Raw genomic sequence first — 20251 nt, 5'->3', positions numbered from 1 at the left:
TTTTTGCTGTTATTAATGATTAAAGTAATTTTAAATCACCTTTACAGAATACTTTTTTTACATATTTTATTTCTCTGCATTTATGTCAACTTGGAGGGAATTGAATAAAGGAGGTGAGATTAAAAACTGCATTGAAATTGAGGAAGAAGCAGGCAATAAAGAGGACCAATAGTGTAGAATTATTAACAAACATCAGAACAAAAAAAGAAGTCTTTTTAGGCTCAATATGTCAAGTAGGCTGCATCAGGACTTACACACACTTTGAGCACTAAATTCTAGACTTTAGCCATCTCTAAGGCAGGATCTACAATAACAAGTGCAGGGGTTCTTTAATCTGAGACATCATGAAGGCAACACAAAGATTTTTCTAGAGTGAACAAACTCTCACTTATTAAAGAGAACCACACACACACGGCTTACTTTTATACCTGTATATATGCAAAAGAATGAGAACTGTTTCACAGTGTGAGATGTATCAGATCCAGCTTTGCCTTATCAAGTAAGTGATAACAGCCTTCAACACTTTTCTGCTGAGAAAGTAATTCTACAGGCATGTGGATTCTCTCTGTTGTATTCTAGGTTCTTCTCACACATGTTCCAGGTCTGCAGTGGTATGATTGCAGATGGGGAACCAGAGGTCAGTGGTTTGTGAGCCCTACTGAAGTTTGGGGGCCTTTAATTCTAGGAGAAACTGGAGAAGATTCTCCTGGTTGTAGACCTGGATAATGTGTCAGGGCTTTGTGAGCTCTGAATGAAGAGGGAAGTGTTTTCCCTATGCATTTGCTCATCAGCCAGTGCAAGACTTTAATAAAGGAATGGCCCACCATTTTTTGGCTCCACTGTTTCCTTACTGTCTGCCCAAATCCAATGTGAACCTGCCTGTGAATGGCCACGATGGCGGTGACTACTGACCATACAAAAATATATTATCCAAAAAAATAAAAAAACTTGATCTCACTTATAAGATTTAACTTAAAAATTACCCCCACCACCTACCATAGCACCTCAAATTCAAATGCATACACGGAGAATTTAAACTGAAAGGAGCAAAATCTCTAAAGCTTTAGCTTGGTATACATCAAAGGTCTCAAATTCTTAGTGGCAGGAAGCTAAGAGGAGCTCTTTTTCATATGCATATGTACCAACCAAGGTGATTTGGGTGCAAGGGATCACATCCTAGTGGTAATGTTGAGGAACTAAGGAAGAGCATTTTGGGCAGCATTCCAGAGCAGGATGAATATGGCAATGGCAATTCTCAAGTCAACAATTCTCAAGAGCAGAAGTAGGGCACAGAATTTTTTGAAGAGTTTGAGGCTGACTTTGGCTGAGGGTAAAACAAAACAACCTCACTAGGATACTTATATAGTACAAAGGAAATAGGTCCATGCCCATGGAAAAAGATATTTTCCTGATAGATACTAAAGGAATGTGTGTGTGTGTGTGCGCGCGCGTGTGTGTGTGCACGCACGCTGTATTTCATTTACAGAAAGTTCTAGAATAGGTGAAACTAATATAAAGTGGTATAGGCTACTCTAGAGCTCTTCTACTATGGAATATAAATTAAAAAGTTAAGAAGCTATAAGTTAGTTAACTGTAATAGTTTGTGGCAAAGAAGGAGTACAAAAGCTGTAACAAAGAATATTTTTTTGCAACTTTATCTAAGACAGCCCTGGCCAGTGGTTCAGTGGTAGAGCATCAGCTTGGTGTGTGGAAGTTCCAGGTTTGATTCCTAGTCAGGGCACACAGAAGAAGCGACCATCTGCTTCTTCACCCCTCCCCCTAATCTCTCTCTCTCTCCCCCACATCGTGCAGCCATGGCTCAAATTGTTTAAGCAAGTTGGCCCTGGGCACTGAGGATGGTCCATGGCATCACCTCACGTGCTGAAACAGCTTGGCTGCCAAGCAGTGGAGCAGCAGCCCCAGATGGGCAGAACATAGCTTGGTAGGGGGCTTGTTGGGTGGATCTGGTTGGGGTGCATGCAGGAGCCTGTCTGTCTTCCTCCATGCCTCTCACTTAAAAAAATAGTTAAAAACATTTATTGAAGACAAATTAGTTATGCACAATTCAAGAATATTCTGCTAGATATAGGTACCCTCTAACAATGAGAATGTTCTGAGTCAGGGCACCAGACTCCAGGGGAGCTGGTGAGAATTATTTCCTTTTGGTTCTTAGGAAGAAATTAGACTGGAGGTTCCTACCACTGGTGTTTTGAATGAACTCTGAATTCTTAGATGGATCCTTTCTCCCACCACAATATTTTAGAGAATGCTTCTCTCACTGCCTCCCATTGTTAACCATTTTTAAAGGAATACTTTGAACCTCTCTTGATATCATATATCCCTTTTAAATAATTTCCTAATAGCATGTGTCTCTTCATTGTGCTTACTGAAGCTGAAATTTTGCATTTTTTATTTAATAACAAATCAATATTTTTCTTTCCCAATAAACACTAACCTTTACAGAGCAATGAATACTTATTTTTGCTAGCTGGTATATTTCAGAGTTTTCTGACATTTATTATTTGTTGAATAAACAGGAATAAATTAATAATACATGAATTAATAATAATAAATGAATAAATGAGTGAGTATATGGTCTTTTTAAGTCATATGCCCTTGAGGAAATTAAAAATCTGTATCTTCTGCCTGAAGTAAAGGACGAAGTAGCCCTTGGTTTTGCTGAGATGCAAAGACTGTATTTTTAGCACACAAGTCACAACAAAGAACCTAGGTTACTAGAGCACTTGTTTTTCAACGAGGTAGCAGTAATGATGGCATTCAAGCTGAGGTTGATGCTTGGCAGGAATGCCAATGCACAGCAATAACAAAAAAATGATACCTGTGGCTAGGACAGAAGATGCATGATGTTTGAAATGGTATTTATAGAGATTCATATTGGTCAGGCGAAAGAGGTGTTGCCCTCAGTTGGTGAGGCCCCATGGTGCCAGAACTCTAAACATTATACTAGTAGAGACAGCCAAAGATACTTTGTTTCATCACTATATTGAGTGTTATATGCACAGCTATACACTGTATGTTTCACTTATTGACCTGCATGTCAGAAAACAAATTTTTAAATTAGAGTCAAAAAGGAGAGTGAAACTTCATAATGGAGATAGAAAAAGCAAAGTAGGTAAGACCCTTTACTTCAAACAAAGTAGCTGCAGTTTCATCAGTTTTGCCTTTTTGTTTTGTTTTTGTATTTTCCCAAAGTAAGAAGCGAGTGGGGGTTGGGGGGAGGCAGTCAGACAGACTCCTGCATGTGCCCGGCCGGGATCCACCCGGCATGCCCACCAGGGGGCAATCCTCAACCCTTCTGGGGTGTTGCTCCGCTGCAATCTGAGCCATTCTAGCATCTGAGGCAGAGGCCATGGAGCCATTCTCAGCACCTGGGCCAACTTTGTTCCAGTGGAGCCTCGGCTGCGGAAGAGGAAGAGAGAGACAGAGAGGAAGGAGAGGGGGAGGGGTGGAGAAGCAGATGGGCACTTCTCCTGTGTGCCCTGGCCGGGAATTGAACCTGGGACTTCCACACGCTGATCTGATGCTCTACCTCTGAGCCAACAGGTCAGGGCCAGAAGTGGCATAATTTGTTGCTCCTTCTTTCATCTTTCCTGAATAAAACAAAATGAATATGATAGAAATTCCATAGTCGACATCTATAAGAAACTAAAGTAACAATTATCACAGACTTCAAAATACAAATAGAAGGGAACAAACCAGCAATAAACATAGAATAGAATATCAGTAACTATGCAAAAGGAAGCAAAGAGAAGGCAAGGAACATTTAAAAGTTCTCCGAGTCAGAAAACTGTTAAAATGCATGAGGTATTACTGGAATCTTATGGGGGATTCTGAGCAAAGATATAGTAACTGAGAGAGGATAATGAGGCTCCAATTTGCAGGCTGGAGCAAGGGGACTTTGAGAAATTCTCATGGTAGTCTGACTCTGGACCCAAAAACTTCCTTAATGTAATAAACTAGAATATCCTCCTAGGATAATACCCCTTACTCGGAACTCCTGCTGGGAACAAAATTCAAACTAAGTACAACAAAGATGATAATATCAGAAAGGTGAAATTTAAATACATATATAAATAAATTAAGAGGGCAGGATATAGATAAGATTTCAGAAAATATAAAGCCATATATTTTATTATTACATAAAATAGGAGCTCTAGAGCTGCTGTATTGAGAGCGCAGTGTGAACTTTGGCTGTCCCAAGCTATGATATTCTATGTGTGTAAACTAAAATTTATTTGAAGAACTTGGTATGGAGGAAAAATTAATATATTTAATTAATATTTTTGTATCAATTTACATTGAATTAATTAATGTTTTATATTGATAATTCATTGGTTTACACATTTATATTGACTTTATATTATCAAACTTTTAATATTTAGATAATTCTATATGGTGGTCAAATGATAATATTGTGAACATTGGGGTTAAATAAAACTATTAAAATTAATTTCACCAATTTCTTTTTACTTCTTTTTAATGGGACTATTTGAGAATTTAAAATCATGTGTGTGCTTTATTGAAATAGAAGTTCCAGGAAACAACGCAAATAAAGATCATTAGAGGCCCCGGTCAGTTGGCTCAGTGGTAGAGCATCGGCCTGGCGTGCAGGAGTCCCGGGTTTGATATCCCACCAGGGCACACAGGAGAGGTGCCCGTCTGCTTCTCCACCCCTCCCCCTCTCCTTCCTCTCTGTCTCTCTCTTCCCCTCCCACAGCCAAGGCTCCATTGGAGCAAAGTTGGCCCGGGAGCTGAGAATGGCTCTGTGGCCTCTGCCTCAGGCGCTAGAATGGCTCTGGTTGCAACAGAGCATCGCCTCCTGGTGGGTATGCCAGGTGGATCCCGGTCGGGCACATGCAGGAATCTGTCTGACTGCCTCCCCATTTCCAACTTTAGAAAAATACAAAAAAAAAAAAATCATTAGAAAACAATGTGGAAATGTAAACACTGACTAACTATTTGACATTAAGGGGGACTGATCTTTATTGTGATGATTTTAAAAAGATGCTTGTCTTTTAGAGATACATAGAGAAATATTTACAGATGAAATGAAGAGCTACTAAGAGGCGGTTGAGAGGAAACCATACTGGCCATGAGCTCATCATATTGAAGTGAGTGGTGGGTGCTTAGAGATTCTCTATACTCTTCTAATTTGAATGATGCTTGAAATTTTCCATAATCATAACATGAAAAACCAAAAACAAGAAACAAATCTACTTCTATTATAGATCAAAAAACACTAAAGACAAGTAAAGGTGGATCTAAAAAGTGCAGAGTAAAGAAAAAAAATAACAGAAGAAAGAAAGGCTCCTTTTCTATAACTTTAGCACTAAGATGAGAATCGAAGGAGGCTTCACTGTAGCTCGTCAGTTTTTCCATTTAGGAAATGTTCCAATCTTTATAACCCATCTGGAGAACAAGAATTTAGCTAGATTTCTACTCCACAGTAATAATGAAATATGTATCAAGAAAGAATGTTAAAAAGAACAGCTTCTAATGTGGTTATATGCATACATCAGAAACCGAAACACTTATTTTTCTTTTTATCAAGTGAGAGGCAATGGGGCAGAGAGATAGACTTCTATCTACATGTGCTTTGACCAGGATCCACCTGGCAACCCCTGTCTGGGGCTAATGTTCTGCCCATCTGGGAGCACTGCTCCATTGCTCAGCAACTGAGCTATTTTAGTGCCAGAAGTGAGTCTCCTGGAGCCAGCCTCAGCTCCAGGGGCCAACTTGCTCATCCAAGCCATGCTGTGGCAGGGCAAGTGAGGGGAGGGGTGCAGAAGCAGATGGCCACTTCTCCTGTGTGCCCTAACCAGAAATCAAACCCAGGACTTCCACAGGCCAGGCCAACACTCTACCTCTGAGCCCACCAGCCAGGGCCAGAAACTGAAACACTTAAAGCAATCTTTCATCCCAATTTTTAAAAATCACATATAAAATTATGTCAATAACAATGTCCAATTATCCTGGTACCATATTACAGTATAAAACCAAAATTCTTACTCTGATAGCATCTTGGTTTTAAGATTATGTTACAATACTGACAACTATTTACTTTTTAGTAATGAGATAACCTAAAGAATATTATTAATGAAAAAGCATTCTTAATATTCATATATATATAGGAGGAAACAAACCAATCCAGAAAACAGTGTTTTTTAAATGGGCAATTTTATAAAAGACTAAAAACCGGAGTGAATTTCAAACATTTTGCCTTTTCTAGTGTGCTTTCAGTCTTTCTGAATTGTCTTTTTTTTATATACCAAACTATACAGACTACTCCAAATACTTTCTGACATAAATGTTTGTGGTGTTACAAACTTTGGATCAAATAGCAAAGTTTTCTCTGGCCTCTCTTCCTATTACACTCCACCCTCAGTCTAAAAAACTCTGGCCACCCAAGAGTCAGGATTGGTACAAAAGAATGGGAGAGGACAGGATGTTAAAGTGATATTCGGTGCCCATTTGGTCAATGTGCCATGTCCCTCATCAATGTTATATGTGTTTCATTTGAACAACCTTGTTAGGTACACAAATATTTATATTTTACTGACAGTGAAATTATTGAATAATGTTTTCTTGGTACTTCAATTTAACTTAACAATCCTTCTACAAATTCTTACTTTGTGGACACTGCTAATGGCACTGAGGATTCAGAGAATACGATATTGTACCTGCTTTGAATTTGCTCAGTTAACTGGGGAAGGCAAACCAAAGAGGAAGTGATTAGACAATGTTGCATGGTAAGTGTTGGGGAAGTACAGCTGATTCCTCGTCCTTTCATGTACCAGGAAGACTCCTGTGCTATGGTGAGATACCAGCTGGGTCTCCGGGAGTGGGAACAGGGTCTCCTGGTAGAGAAAGGGAAATGACTTGGTGTCAGCAAGAAAGTTCAATGTGTCTTCCTGAAGGAGGAAAAGAGCTGAGTGGAAATTAACTACAATGGTCAGGACTAAGACTCAAGAGGAAAAAATGGAAAAGAGAAAAGGATACAGAACAAGAAAATAATGATCAGGAAATAAAGTTAAAGAAAGGTCAGGAAAGGAGTCCCTAATAATCATCTCACAGTGTTTGGCATAGCCTGATTTTTGAATCAAAGGGAAATTTAAAAATTTGTTTGTGCTGACCCCTAACGCTCTTAAGTATTTTTGGTCACTAAATAATAAGCTATCTTCATAATCAGCGATATTTCTCCTCCCTTCCAAACATCATGGGCAGAGCTGGGGTCTTCCGTGCTCAGGAAAGAGATGAAGGAACTGAATTTCCCTGTGGAGAACTTGTGTGTAGCTACGGGCATGGAGGCCAGACCCCGCCCTTGTTCTCATTCAACTGTTTCACAGCAGCAACAAGCAGAGGAAACACACTGCTTCCTACTGGCTAACAATTGTATTTACCAACCTATCAGACTTAAGTGCATTCTACAAAACACTAGGGGATTGATGCAGTAGTGGAAAGAATGATTACAATATTAGAGCAAGTGCAATTGTCACTGCCAACTTGACTCCCTTAATAATAACGGGGAAGAAAGCAGTTGGCTGACAGGCAGGTGAGAACACTTCAGAGAAGGCTGAGTCTGTCTTGCTGGAGCCTCCTGTGAGTCCAGCACAGAGAACAGTTCTGCCAGGACCCACATGTGCAGTGCTGGCTCTCAGAAAGCCACCCATGTTCTAAGAGCCAACGGAAAAAGAGCAAAGCAAGCTTGACAGCATGCACATTCCTATTCTCTCTTAAAGACACACTGAGTTTCACAGGCTTAGTTTCATCGTTTGGAGTTAGAATCTGGAATATCTAGGATGTTTTCATTCTTAAGCAAAGTGACTGAGACAGGTCAGAAATTATCCAGTGAAATATGCTTTTCTGCATAATGAGCTATTAGTGAAGGAGAATCTTCATGGTTAATAATATGCCAAGTTCTAAGGCATAATGTTCTGCCAGATTTTTTCTTTCATTTTGACATTATGTAAGAAGCAGAGATTCAGTGAGAATGACATTCAAGTTGTTTGATTTCCTTCCTCTTCTGAGACAAGCAAGTTGAGGACCAACTGAAACCCTGACCAGATACAGTGTCCCTGAGCCCTGGCTGGCAGTGGAGATGGGACTGCTACCTGCATGTGTCAAGTGGTGCTAAGTAAGGTGTGAGCTCCCAGACTAGTTATTTTCTCAGTGTGTGCTGATCAGACTCAGGAAAACAGTCTGCATTCCAGTTAAGGGTGGGTGGTGGTAGTGACTAGAGGGTATGGGGCAACAAGCCAAACAAAACAGAAAACCAGGACAGCTAACACAGATGGTTTTGAAACTAACAAAGGTGAACAGGATTTGGAGACAGTTCTGAGATGGAGAGGACATGTCTGATTGTATGTAGTTTCTAAGCTCATGACCCTGGATGCACTGAGAGCTTCACACCTACAAATAGAAAAAAAAAAAAGAAAAATAAAAAAGAAATTCAGCAAACCATAATTTAAACTGTCATTCTCACATGACAAGGATTGTGGAAGCAGGCAAATCCTGGCTTTGGTTTAGCTGATCATGACAGAACTCCAGGCCTGGTCTCCTCCGGTCCTCTCGACATTCCCCTCATGGTTGCACATTATCACAGCAACTGTCATCATCACCTGACCATAGCAGACCTTTTACCCTCAAGACAGCCTCCCACAGTAAGGAGGTATAAAACCTTTCTCAGAAATGTATTACTCGGCTATAAGATTAGGGTCTAAAGTGATTAACTTGTCTTGTTTGCCAGGGACTTTCTCAGTTTTAGCTCTGAAAACCCACATCTGTGGAACCCTCTCGGTAATGGGCAATTGAGGATGGTTGGTCACTGTATTGACGAATATTCCTGAGAAAAAGGGATCTCCACCTATTGCCTGCATTAGTCACTTAACCACAAAGAGGGTAGAATGGTTTTTGTTATGACCGATTCTCTCAACTTTGCCTATACTTTAGAATAATCTGGGGAACGTTTATAAAAGTGATAGTGCATAGGCCCTACTCACAGTGATTCTAAATTAATCTGGAGTATTTCTTGAGGATTTATACATTAAAAAGCTAATCAGGGATTTAATGCACAATCAGGCTTGAGAGGTAAACTACTAGAGAAATCTAACAATGGGATCAACCACTAAATACTTAGTAAGACAGCCTTGGGACAAAGAATATAACAACATAATTGGTGACATAATAAATAAATCAATGTGTTAGTTTTCTAAAAAGTTTTATATTTTGCATTTTACTGATACTCAAAAGGTAAGCAAGGTAGATATTATTTCCATTCACAAAGTTGTTACTCAGCTTAAGAGGCCCCCCTCATCTACATCGCATTAAAAGTATCCACCATTGCCAAATTTCCGTTTTGCAGGACAAGTATACTAAATATTGAGGTACATGCTTTAAAACACTTCAATGTAGATAACAGTAACTTACAAACTTTTATTTAACTATTATGCACATAATGATGGTAGGATGAATTTAACTTAGTGTGTCCTAAATAAATTCTTTGCACAAGAAAACCCTAGAAATCATCTGCTATGAGTTCCAAGAATGAGATAAAAGAAAAGGGGGTATATAAAAATGATAATCACACTAAAATGACCTTTCCCTATGTTGGTGAGTGAAGAAATGAATAGAAAGAAAGGATGTTATGTACATTAGAAGTTTGCTACTTCAATCTCTGAGTTGTCAGTTGGACTGGAGTCCATTGATAACAATTAGATAATTTCTTTTCTTACTTTGCTTTTTCCTTCTTACCCATCCTCTTCCCACTTGCTTATTAGATTTCTCTATCATCAGTAACATTGCTCTTGTCTGGGCCTGAATGAAAAGTTAGCCTTGGACATGAGAGCATGGGTGTTAGAGGTGAGAACATAATTTGAGATGGTAAGAACAAACACATACATTTTGTGGTAGGATCATGGACTCAACTTTCTTCTTTTTTTACTCTTCTGGGTAGTAGGAATGTGTTAAATCTTGTAGATTGAGCCAAAGGGAATTATGTGAGTCTGTGTTTCACATGGAGAGTTGCATCACATGTGGTGAAAGTATGTCCACTGTAGTCTATGAGGTAGGAATAACTGACAGAGATTTACCCAGAACTCTAGGAATGCAACACAGCCAGAGAGAGAATCAACAGAATTGTTTGGCAAAGGGCTATTGCTGAAAAGTGTTCTAAGTATCAGATCTTGGAAGTGTGACTGGACCACAAATGGAAATATTAGCTATAATTTGAGATGTAAAAATGTGTGGTGTGTCAAAGCAAGTGGTTCATAATAATGATAAAGTGAACTTTTACCAATGACTATGTGCCAAGTACCATGCTAAACACCTTAAAAACTTAATTTCACTTCATTCTCACAAAACTCCATGAAATCAATAGCATAAATATCCCGTATTGAGAGAAAAACTGAGACTCAGAGTAGAGTGAGTTGCTCAATAGCACGTGACCAATAGATGGTGGAGCTAGGGTGCACACCCAGGCAGTTAATGCCAAAACATTTCAGAAGCCAAAGGGCAATTGAGGATCTTGTAGCAGCTTCTTCCTCATCAGACCCTCTCTCAAACCTCAGGTCTGTTCCTTCTTTCTAAGGGGTGCGCAAAGTGGGACCAATGATCACGCAAGTTTAGGTGGTTAGCCATGCTTCAGTGTGAGGGTTTGTAATGACAAGACAGGAGAATCAATTACTCTCTGAAGATATCCCTTCTCTACCTGCACATTCTCTGCTGGATAACAGACATTTGTGGCAGAATACTTCACTAGGCAATTTAATGCTCTATGTACCTTCTGTTAGAAGAGACAAGCAGAACGATGAAAAGAACTTTGCCCTCTACTAATCTAAGAAGTTCTGAGTCTGATTTCTCTCGGGCTGGTTATCCTTTTTGTGCTGCCTGGCCCAACACAATAGCTGTTAGGCACCTGCTGTCCAACCTTATCAGAGGAAATTTAGCTGTGTTTCCTAGAGGGAAGAGAGGGGACTGGGTTGAAAGAAGGGAGTTGTTGAAATGTAGCAGCGGTTCCTGGGGCTGGAGGAAAGGGACAGGATAAGATAATAGGTCCCGTAAAGGATGGGTCCTATGTGGAAGTCCCCAAGGAGCCAGCAGGACTTCTGATGGGGAGAGTGATATGTTTCCAGAGGTGAGGGCACTGCTAAATATCCAGCACCATAATCTTAGAAATTGCAGACAAAGATTCTGGGGCCACACTAGCAAAGAGGTCATGGCATTGCCTGCATTCAAATGGACCATGTTGTCTTGTATAGTGAGCACCTGGGTGGCACCCTTGAAGGACCAAGACCGGAGGCTGTCTCCTAAGTTGTTTTTCTTTTCCTCCTGAGAATATACCTCACACTAAAGAGAAAAAAGGAGCCCCCAGCAATAAATGTTATTAGCTACTTCCCTGCCCTTGTAAATGGGTGCTTAGAGCCAGAAACAATTTAATTTATAAAAATTAAATATCAGCTTATGTGTACTTCACGTTTGTGGAACAAACTCATGCACAGTATCCTATTTAATACATGCGGATATTTAAAGTACTTAATGTAGTTGTGTAGTTATCCTTTGCTCAAAAGCAAAAACTGAGACAGCTGAAATTAATATATATATATATATATATATATATATATATATATATATATATATATATATATATATATATAATGGGCTAACAAAGGAGAAAACCATAAACAGAGGACTCACGTCCTGTGAGGAATCATTTGGTTGCAATTTAAAAATACAATTCAACAAATGACCTGAAGACGTACAATTGAATGGCATGGTCATTTTATTGCTTCAGCCTTACAGCTTGGCAGATGCTGAACAGGGCCACATGCTCTCCTGCCAAAAGTCCGTGTCCCCACCTGGTGCCTCCCAACCTCCCTACCAGCTATAGATTTTCAGCCTGCACAGGTGCAGTTCCCTCCCCTGTTCTGGCCTGGGTGATACCACCCCTGCGTGGACTAGGGGCCAGAACTCATTCCCCACCCTTGCAACCGGCTACTGTTGCACTGTGACCTGGGGTGAGGGGTTGGGCAAAGCTTCCCCAAGATTGGGGTTTGGAAAGAGCCATGCTCCTTAGAGAAGATTCTTGGATGAAGGGCCTACTGCACTGGGACATCCAAGATTCTCTCATCCCAGAGTTCCCACATTGGCCTCCATGGTACTCCTGAGAGCTCAAGAAGAGGTTCCCCTGGGAAGAGGAGAGGCAGTCGAGCCTCAGGCATGATTCCTGTGATTGCTGAGCTGCCCCAACGCTCAGCCCATCCTCTCCCCACCCCTGCTCGGGACCTGCACTTACCCTACTCCTCCTAAGCCACACAGAGCGCCCTGCAAGGCTCCAACTGCACTGTCTGCCTTCCTACTGTTGACATTAAGTACAAAAGGTACAGAGGTCTTGAAAACTCCCTGAACAGACAATACCCTTTTCACTACATAAGTGAGACTTAATTTAGGGCATTCTGCAAAACAAGCAAAACTTATACCACTTGTAAATGCCTCCGAGAATCATAAACATAACTTAAGTCATCATCCTATAAATAGTACAGTTGTCCCTCACCATATTGCAGTTCACTTCTTGTGGTCTCACTGTATCATGGATTTTTAAATTGTATATATCTAATTTTGTATCATGGATTTTCACTGTATCCCGGGATTTTGTGGTATATAGGTATTTTTTATATATTTATTATCTTAATTACTTTTGCAGTAAAATAAGCATTTTCTAGCCTAAAAATTAAAAATGATATAAAAATTATAAAACTATTAATTAAAAGAATATTAAATTGAAATAAAATATGTAGCATACAGCAAGCAGGTGAGTAGACAAAGACTTACATGTATGGAAAACAGCTACAGCCACTTCCGCTTGAGCTGGTTTGCCCATGTGAGACCGTACTCGGCACACTATTGGCTGATGGATGGGAGGCGACCAACCAGAGCACTGTGTTCTGTATATATAAATAATAATTATAAGATCACCACTTCACTGATTTTCACCTATTGTGGTGTGTTCTAGAACCTAAACCCGAGATAGACGAGGGATGACTGTATAAGATAATCACTTTTAACCATTGTTCTGTTATCTGGAACCCCCCATTGTAATAATAACCACTCATTATACAGTTAAACAACTTCCTCATTGTCACTTTATAAGGCATCCTGTGAAGTCCTACCCCCAAGATTTCTATTAGTATTTCAAATTAAAAGCTCCCAGATCACAAAGTATTCTTAAATCCATAACAAACTCTATTAAATACAAAACACAAACAGAGCTTAAACCAAAAAGGGAATTAATTGACTGATGTAACTAAAAAGTCTGGGAAGACAGCTGGCTTCTAGCAGTGGAACTTAACTGATGTCATTAGAAATGAGTTTCTCTTCCTAGTCTATCTTCTGCTCTGACTTATTTTCAGGTTCTGTGTGATGGCAGGATGACTGCAAGCAAGTTCAGGGCTATATGTTCCCAGGATCAGGAGCAATTAAAGATGTGCACTTGAATCATAATACTCCCTGAAAATGTCTCATTGGCTCCACTTGGGTGACTTAACCAAGTACACTGGTACCTTGAGATACGAGTAGACCAACATTTGAATTTTTAAGATAATGAGCTGTGACTCAGTCTGTATATTTGTTCGAGATCAGAGCAAATTCTGAGATATGAGTCGTGATTTGGGAAGCTGCCACTAGTTGGCGTATTGGCGGATGGGTCCAGTATCGGCAGCACAACACCAGCATCTTGTTCTTTCTCACGTGTTACCCGCAGAATAGTCAAATCTTGTGCGTTGTACTCATTCTTGCATCATTTTTGTATTTTTTACTAACTTTTTCTGTGTGCTATCATGAGGCTGAAGAAAGTGAGTGTAAAGAACAGTGGTGAGAAGAATAAGAGAATGATGTTGATAGAAGTAAAGCAAGAAATAATAGAAAAACATGAGCATGGTGTATGAGTGATTGAACTGGCAAGGCTGTATGACCGCAATATATCTACAATCTATACCATCCTTAAACAAAAGGATGCCATCAGAAGTGCAAATCCAGCAAAAGAAAATACAATTCTGTCTCAATTAAGGACAAATATCTATGAAGAAATGGAGAAGCTTCTGCTAGTGTGGGTGAAAGAGAAAGAGCTGGCAGGAGATACAGTGACGGAGACTGTAATACGCAAAAAGGCACATATTATTTATGTTGACTTGAAGAAGAAAGAACCATGAACCTCAAAAGAGGCAGCAGAAGATATGTTTAAGGCAAGTCACGGCTGGTTTGAAAATTTCAAGAAGAGATCTGGCATCCACTCGGTGGTGAGGCATGGTTGAAGCTGCAAGTGCTGACGTTAAGGCAGCTGAGGAGTACATCGCATGTTTTGCTGCACTTATCACAAAGGAGGGCTACATCCCCCAACACAAGTGTTCAACTGTGATAAAACAGGATTGTTTTGGAAAAAAAATGCCCCAGAGGACTTTCAACACCGCAGAGGAGAAGAAGCTGCCAGGCCATAAACCCATGAAGGACCGTCTGACCCTTGCATAGTGTGCAAATGCAGTGACTGTAAAGTAAAGCCACTGCTAGTGTATCATTCTGAAAATCCTTGAGCTTTTAAGACTCACAGGATTCTTAAAGAAAAACTGCAGGTTATGTGGAGCAACAATGCTAGGGTATGGGTTACACGGCAGTTTTTTATTGAATGGGTAAATCTCGTCTTTGGTCCTGCAGTGAAGAAATATCTTCAAGAAAATGAACTCCCGATAAAAGCATTACTAATCTTTGTTAATGCCCCAGCCCACCCACCAGGTCTTGAAGATGACATTCTCGATGAGTTCAAATTCGTGAAAGTCCTCTACCTCCAACACAACTTCAATCTTACAACCTATGGATCAGCAGGTCATTTCCAACTTTAAAAAGCTTTACACAAAGCACTTGTTCCGAGCTGCTTTGAGGTGACTAAGAATACAACTCTAGCCCTTCGAGAGTTTTGGAAATATCACTACAACAGCGTGATATGTTTCTGCATTATTGACTTGACATGGTGTAAAGCCAATAGCCAGGGCCACCATCACAGCAGCCTGGTCCATGCAGGTTCTCATTAGATTTGGACTGACAGTAATAAAACAATGGAGCCAAGAACTGGTGGGCCATCATCTTTAATCCTAGCTTGCACCCAGCAGGCAAGTAAAAATACACTCTGGGCTCCAAAATCCACTCATTCAGTGCTCACAAAGCTACTGACTTTATCCAACTTTCCTAGAATCAAAGGTTTCTAGCTCACCAGACTTATTCACCTCTGTTCCCCATCTCCTTCCTTCTCCCTGCACAAACTCTGCACAAACTGGCTTCTCAATCAGCACTCCACCATTTTGGCTGTTTCTCCTGGCCTCCTCCACATGGCCTCTCTCTGATCTCCTCTCTGCTTTCTCCTCTAATGCTAATCTCAGGAACTGAGAGAACAAGCTCCCAGTCTGCCCCACTTTATAGTGCAGAAATCAAAACCTTTAATCCAATATACAAACAAGGAAGTCTCTGATACAAAGTCACTTATCTGAGGCATAATGGGATTGTACCACCCCACATCAAAAAGGGTGGGAAAGGCTTAGTCCTAAAACTAAGCCCCAGGCTACAAGGATCCTGCCTGCCCACAGCCCGCCCCCAACACACATTAATACAATCACACCCATTCCACCTGGGTGTGACGGGTTTCCATATGAGCAGTGCCATCTTTAACAAAGTGAGCATAGGCCCTGGCCAGTTGGCTCAGTGGCAGAGCATCGGCCTGGCATGCAGGAGTCCCGGGTTTGATTCCTGGCCAGGGCACACAGGAGAAGCGCTCATCTGCTTCTGCACCCCTCCTCCTCTCCTTCCTCTTTGTCTCTCTCTTCCCCTCCCACAGTCAAGGCTCCATTGGAGCAAAGTTGGCCCAGGCGCTGAGGATGGCTCCATGACCTCTGCCTCAGGTGCTAGAATGGCTCTGGTTGCAACAGAGCAACGCCCTAGATGGGCAGAGCATCGCTCCCCTGGTAGGCATGCTGGGTGGATCCTGGTCGGGCACATGCAGGAGTCTGTCTGACTGCCTCCCCATTTTCAACTTCAGAAAAATACAAAAAAACAAAGTGAGCATAATATATTTTATTTGCCCAACACATGGCAAGAGGTTACAAGAAGAACCTTGAACTCAACATGGAAAAAGTTATGGCCTGATGTTGTTGCAGACAGGGACTTCAAAGGATTCAAACCAGAGACCGAGGTAGAAGTATTGGAGGAGATTGTGTCCCTCGGAAAGTCGATGGGTCTGGAGGTAGATGAGGGTGACATAAACGAGCTCATTGAGGAACATAAGGAGGAACTCTCAACTGAGGAGTTGAAGCAGCTACAGATGATGTAACATACAAAGCTTCTGCAAGAGATTAGTAGTGAGGAGGAGGTAGAATTGGAGGAAGTGATTTCTACAAGTGAAATTAAAGACATGCTGGCAATGTGCGAGAAGCTTTCAAGTTTCATTGAAAAGAAACACCCAGAAAAAGTTTCAACTGGGCGTGCTTCAGCACTTTTTAATGACACTTGTTTGTCACATTACCGTAACATTTTAAAAGGCAGGCAAAGCAAACCTCTTTGGATAGATTTTTATTCAAAAGTCCTGCAAGTGAAAGTGCTGAAAGTACAGCCAAAAAGGCAAAAACAGGTGATGATTAAGTGAAAAATACGTAATGTTAAGCTTAGGTTAAGTTTAAAGTTAAGAAAGTGCATTGTTTTACAATTAAGTTTTTGTGGTTTCATTTTAAGTAAAGAAAGTACAGTTTTAGTTTTGTTTAAAATAAAGAATATGCAGTTTTAGTTTACATTTGGTGTTAAGAAAGTGCAGTTTTAGTTTACGTGTCTACAGTGCCTGCATCCCTTCCTCCCTCCCTCCTCCTCCGCCATTCACCTCCGTTAGCCGCACTCTTCTGTCTCCAAGGTAAGAATACAGTACTAAATAACACTTTATTTTATTTCATATATTTTGTTATGTATTGGTATAGTATACATGTGTGTTTCTTAATTAAAAACATGTCTTTTTTCATAATTTAGGATAGTTTGGGGATCCTTCACAGGGCTGGAATGGATTAACTCTATTTCAATTATTTTAAATGGGAGAAATTTGTTTGCTATATTAGTTGACTGACTTACGAGCTCAGTTACAGAACGAATGAGAATGAGAATCTCAAGGTACCACTGTACTCTATGTAATAGAATGCTCCTTTTGGCCAGACATGAGTCACCTACGCACCTTGAGTATAGGGACATTTAGGGATTACAACTCTACCTGCACATAGCTGAGGTCGAAGAGAAAAATATAGGTACCCTTCCATAGGGTGAATAAATGCTGATTGTCGAAATAAAAACAAAGACGCCCACTTTAGCCCTCTCACTATCCACTCCTTGCCCTCAGGCCTAGAGCCAAATGATTGGACCTGAGGCTCTAAAATTTAAATTGAAAAATGAAATTAAATGGTGTGTATAGTAAGTTGAATAATGACCTTCCCTCCCCCTCTCCTCTCAACACCAATATATCCAGGTCCTAGAATGTGTGAATGTTTCTTTCTAAAGTTAAAAAATAATAAAAGTACTGTATTGATGTTATTGATGTGATTAAGAACTTTAAGATGAGATTATCATGGATTATCTGGATGGACCCTAAATTTACTCAAAACAAGCATGCTTATAAAAGGGACTTGAATCCATAAACTGTTTTGGTGAGAGAGGCCCACTCCCAGCTCCTTCCCTAATCTGCCATTCTCTCCTCAGTCACCATCTGTCAAGGGCTGACTGCATAGCTAAGTTGCCAAGCTTCTTGCAGCAAGCTCTCAACCAGAACAGGAAAACAGGTGATCACAAAAAATTAAATTCCTACTCTGGATAGACCTCCATCTGCCCCTTCACCTGTAGGAGAGAAAGAACAGAAAGCCCTGAAAAGATGGCTCTCTGATATTGGCCATGAATTCAAAGACGTCTCAGACAAGGAAGAAGAGCAAGCTCTTCGTGTCCTTATACCCAACACTTACTCAAACACAACACAGTGGGACTATGTTGTTGAAGGGCCAATGGAGGCAGTTCTGAGCTGCCTACAAGTCAAACAGTAGCAGAGAATACTCCAACAAATAAGAGTGAGAATTATCTCCCAGGGGACTCTAGTAATAGAATAGCAATGTCCTAGAGGGTAAGGATGTGAGAGGTGAAACTAAGAATTATTTCAAGGGTGAAAGTGTCAAGGGAGAGAGTCAAGGCTGAGTTCGCAGATCCCCAACCATAACAAAGACACATCATGAGAGCCAGTGAACCAGGAAAGTCCCAAAATCTAAATGGAAATCTGAATAGTCTAGTGGCTCAGGAGGTCAAAGAATGCTTCCTTATACCAGGAGTATCCAGCAAAGCCATCTCTTACAGAACATCTTTCTGAGAAATTAAAGCTGCCATTATAGGTACAGCTGCACAGCCAGCCACCGGTTATCCCTTTGAATACCCCATTGCTTCAGATAGCTTTGCTTCCAATGTCTCAAAGTCCCATCCTCAGACTGTGCCCACGGGGTGGGGGGGGAGGCTTGGCCACTTCCCAAATGTTGCTTGACCATATGGAGGATAGAAGAAGCATTGATGAATAGCAGGGACTCTGGATCCCTAAGTCAGGCCCCAGGGAAAAGCAATGGCAATAATTTAGAACCAACGAAAGAAAAAGACACCCTAAGAGGCCCAAATCAGGAGAACATCCAAGAGCAGAGACAGGACTGACAACCTCCGTGTGAAAGGGAATAGCTACCCTGCCCAGTGTAGAGGGTTAAGAGAGGCCCCTGTGAACAAGTATACCCCAGCACCTGACACAAAAGGAACAGGCTCCTCCAAAAAGTAAATTCCAAAGAGAATGAAGCACGTCTTTCAGTGACTCTGTCATAGGAATAATGGAGAAAGGCAGGAAAGTTCCCTGCACAAAGCAGGTCCAACTGAAAGCAGAATTGTCTTGATGGATAGAAGATTATGTGAAGTTCAGGAGCACAGGGTTGTCAAGGGTCTTATCATGGGAAAAAATAGGATTAGATGTGGACTTAATGCATGGAAGGAAAGTTCAAGGAGGAACTCTAGGCCTAGGCAGAGCTATCACTGGTCATTCTTCTCATTAGAGGGCTCCTTCCCATCTAAGCAAAAGTGGAAATTATGCTTGCCCTCTACTCTGGAGAGAGACATTCTCTCTACCTTCCAAACATCCTTGACAAGATGGTCTGGAGTAAAGGTAGTTCGTGTCCCTGATGTAAGAGATGCAGAAACATGACAGACAGATGGAAAGGCATTTCCAACAATAGTCAGAAATCAATTTTTGTCTTATTTTTCCTTTAACTTCTTTCTATCCAAGGTACTTTATTCATCCATAAACTGGCATTAGAAGCACTTCTTAATGTTTGTGACTGATTCAATTATATAGAGTTATGATTACTATTGAATTTAACATTTTTCATGTATTCATTTAAGAGTTATATTTCACCTTAGGTAAATTCTCTCCGTATCCTTTGTCATTTATTTGCTCCACTCTTGGGCTAGAATATGCCACTTGGTGGTAAACTAAAGTCTTAACACCTCAAAAATAAAGTCTGGTCAGATTTGCCCAGGCTGGGCTGAGCAGCTGCGTTGGCAGAATCTCTGAGATAAGGGTCCTGCTCCTCCGAGACATTCTCAATCCCTTTACTTATCTGGGATTCAAGAACTCACCTTTTTTCTTTGCCTAATTTTAGACAAGGGCCAACTAATGATAAAATTATACTTAAATTGAAATGCCAATAAAGATTAAATACATAGTTTTTACAAGAACTGCCAAAGACCAAGCAAAGTGCAATGTTTCTGTGGTAAAAAAAAAAGTTTATAAACCCTAACCAAGAGTATGTAGTGAAATTTTTAAAAAGAATTAATTAAGTGTATAGAACAGACTTTTCCTTCACAACAACAGAGCTAGGATATATATTTCAAATAAACATATTATATATAAAGTTCCCATAAAGCCTAGGATTTATTCATTAAATTGTTTTGGCACTGGAATTAAGATTTAGATAAGGTAATTTTCCTTTCTTTTATTTTTATGGTTCATAACTCTAAATAACACAAAAAGGAACAGAGTAAAAAGCATTTCCTCTCAACCTTGTCTATATTTACCCTACAAATATTTTTATTATTTCCTGGTGCATCTTTCCCAAACAAATCAAACACATTGTCTGATTCATCTCCTCTCCTC

This window comes from Saccopteryx bilineata, chromosome 2 (genome assembly GCF_036850765.1).
Source record: "Saccopteryx bilineata isolate mSacBil1 chromosome 2, mSacBil1_pri_phased_curated, whole genome shotgun sequence".
Lineage (NCBI taxonomy): Eukaryota > Metazoa > Chordata > Mammalia > Chiroptera > Emballonuridae > Saccopteryx > Saccopteryx bilineata.
The sequence above is the reverse complement of the archived record's forward strand: the minus strand, read 5'-3'. Positions refer to the sequence as shown.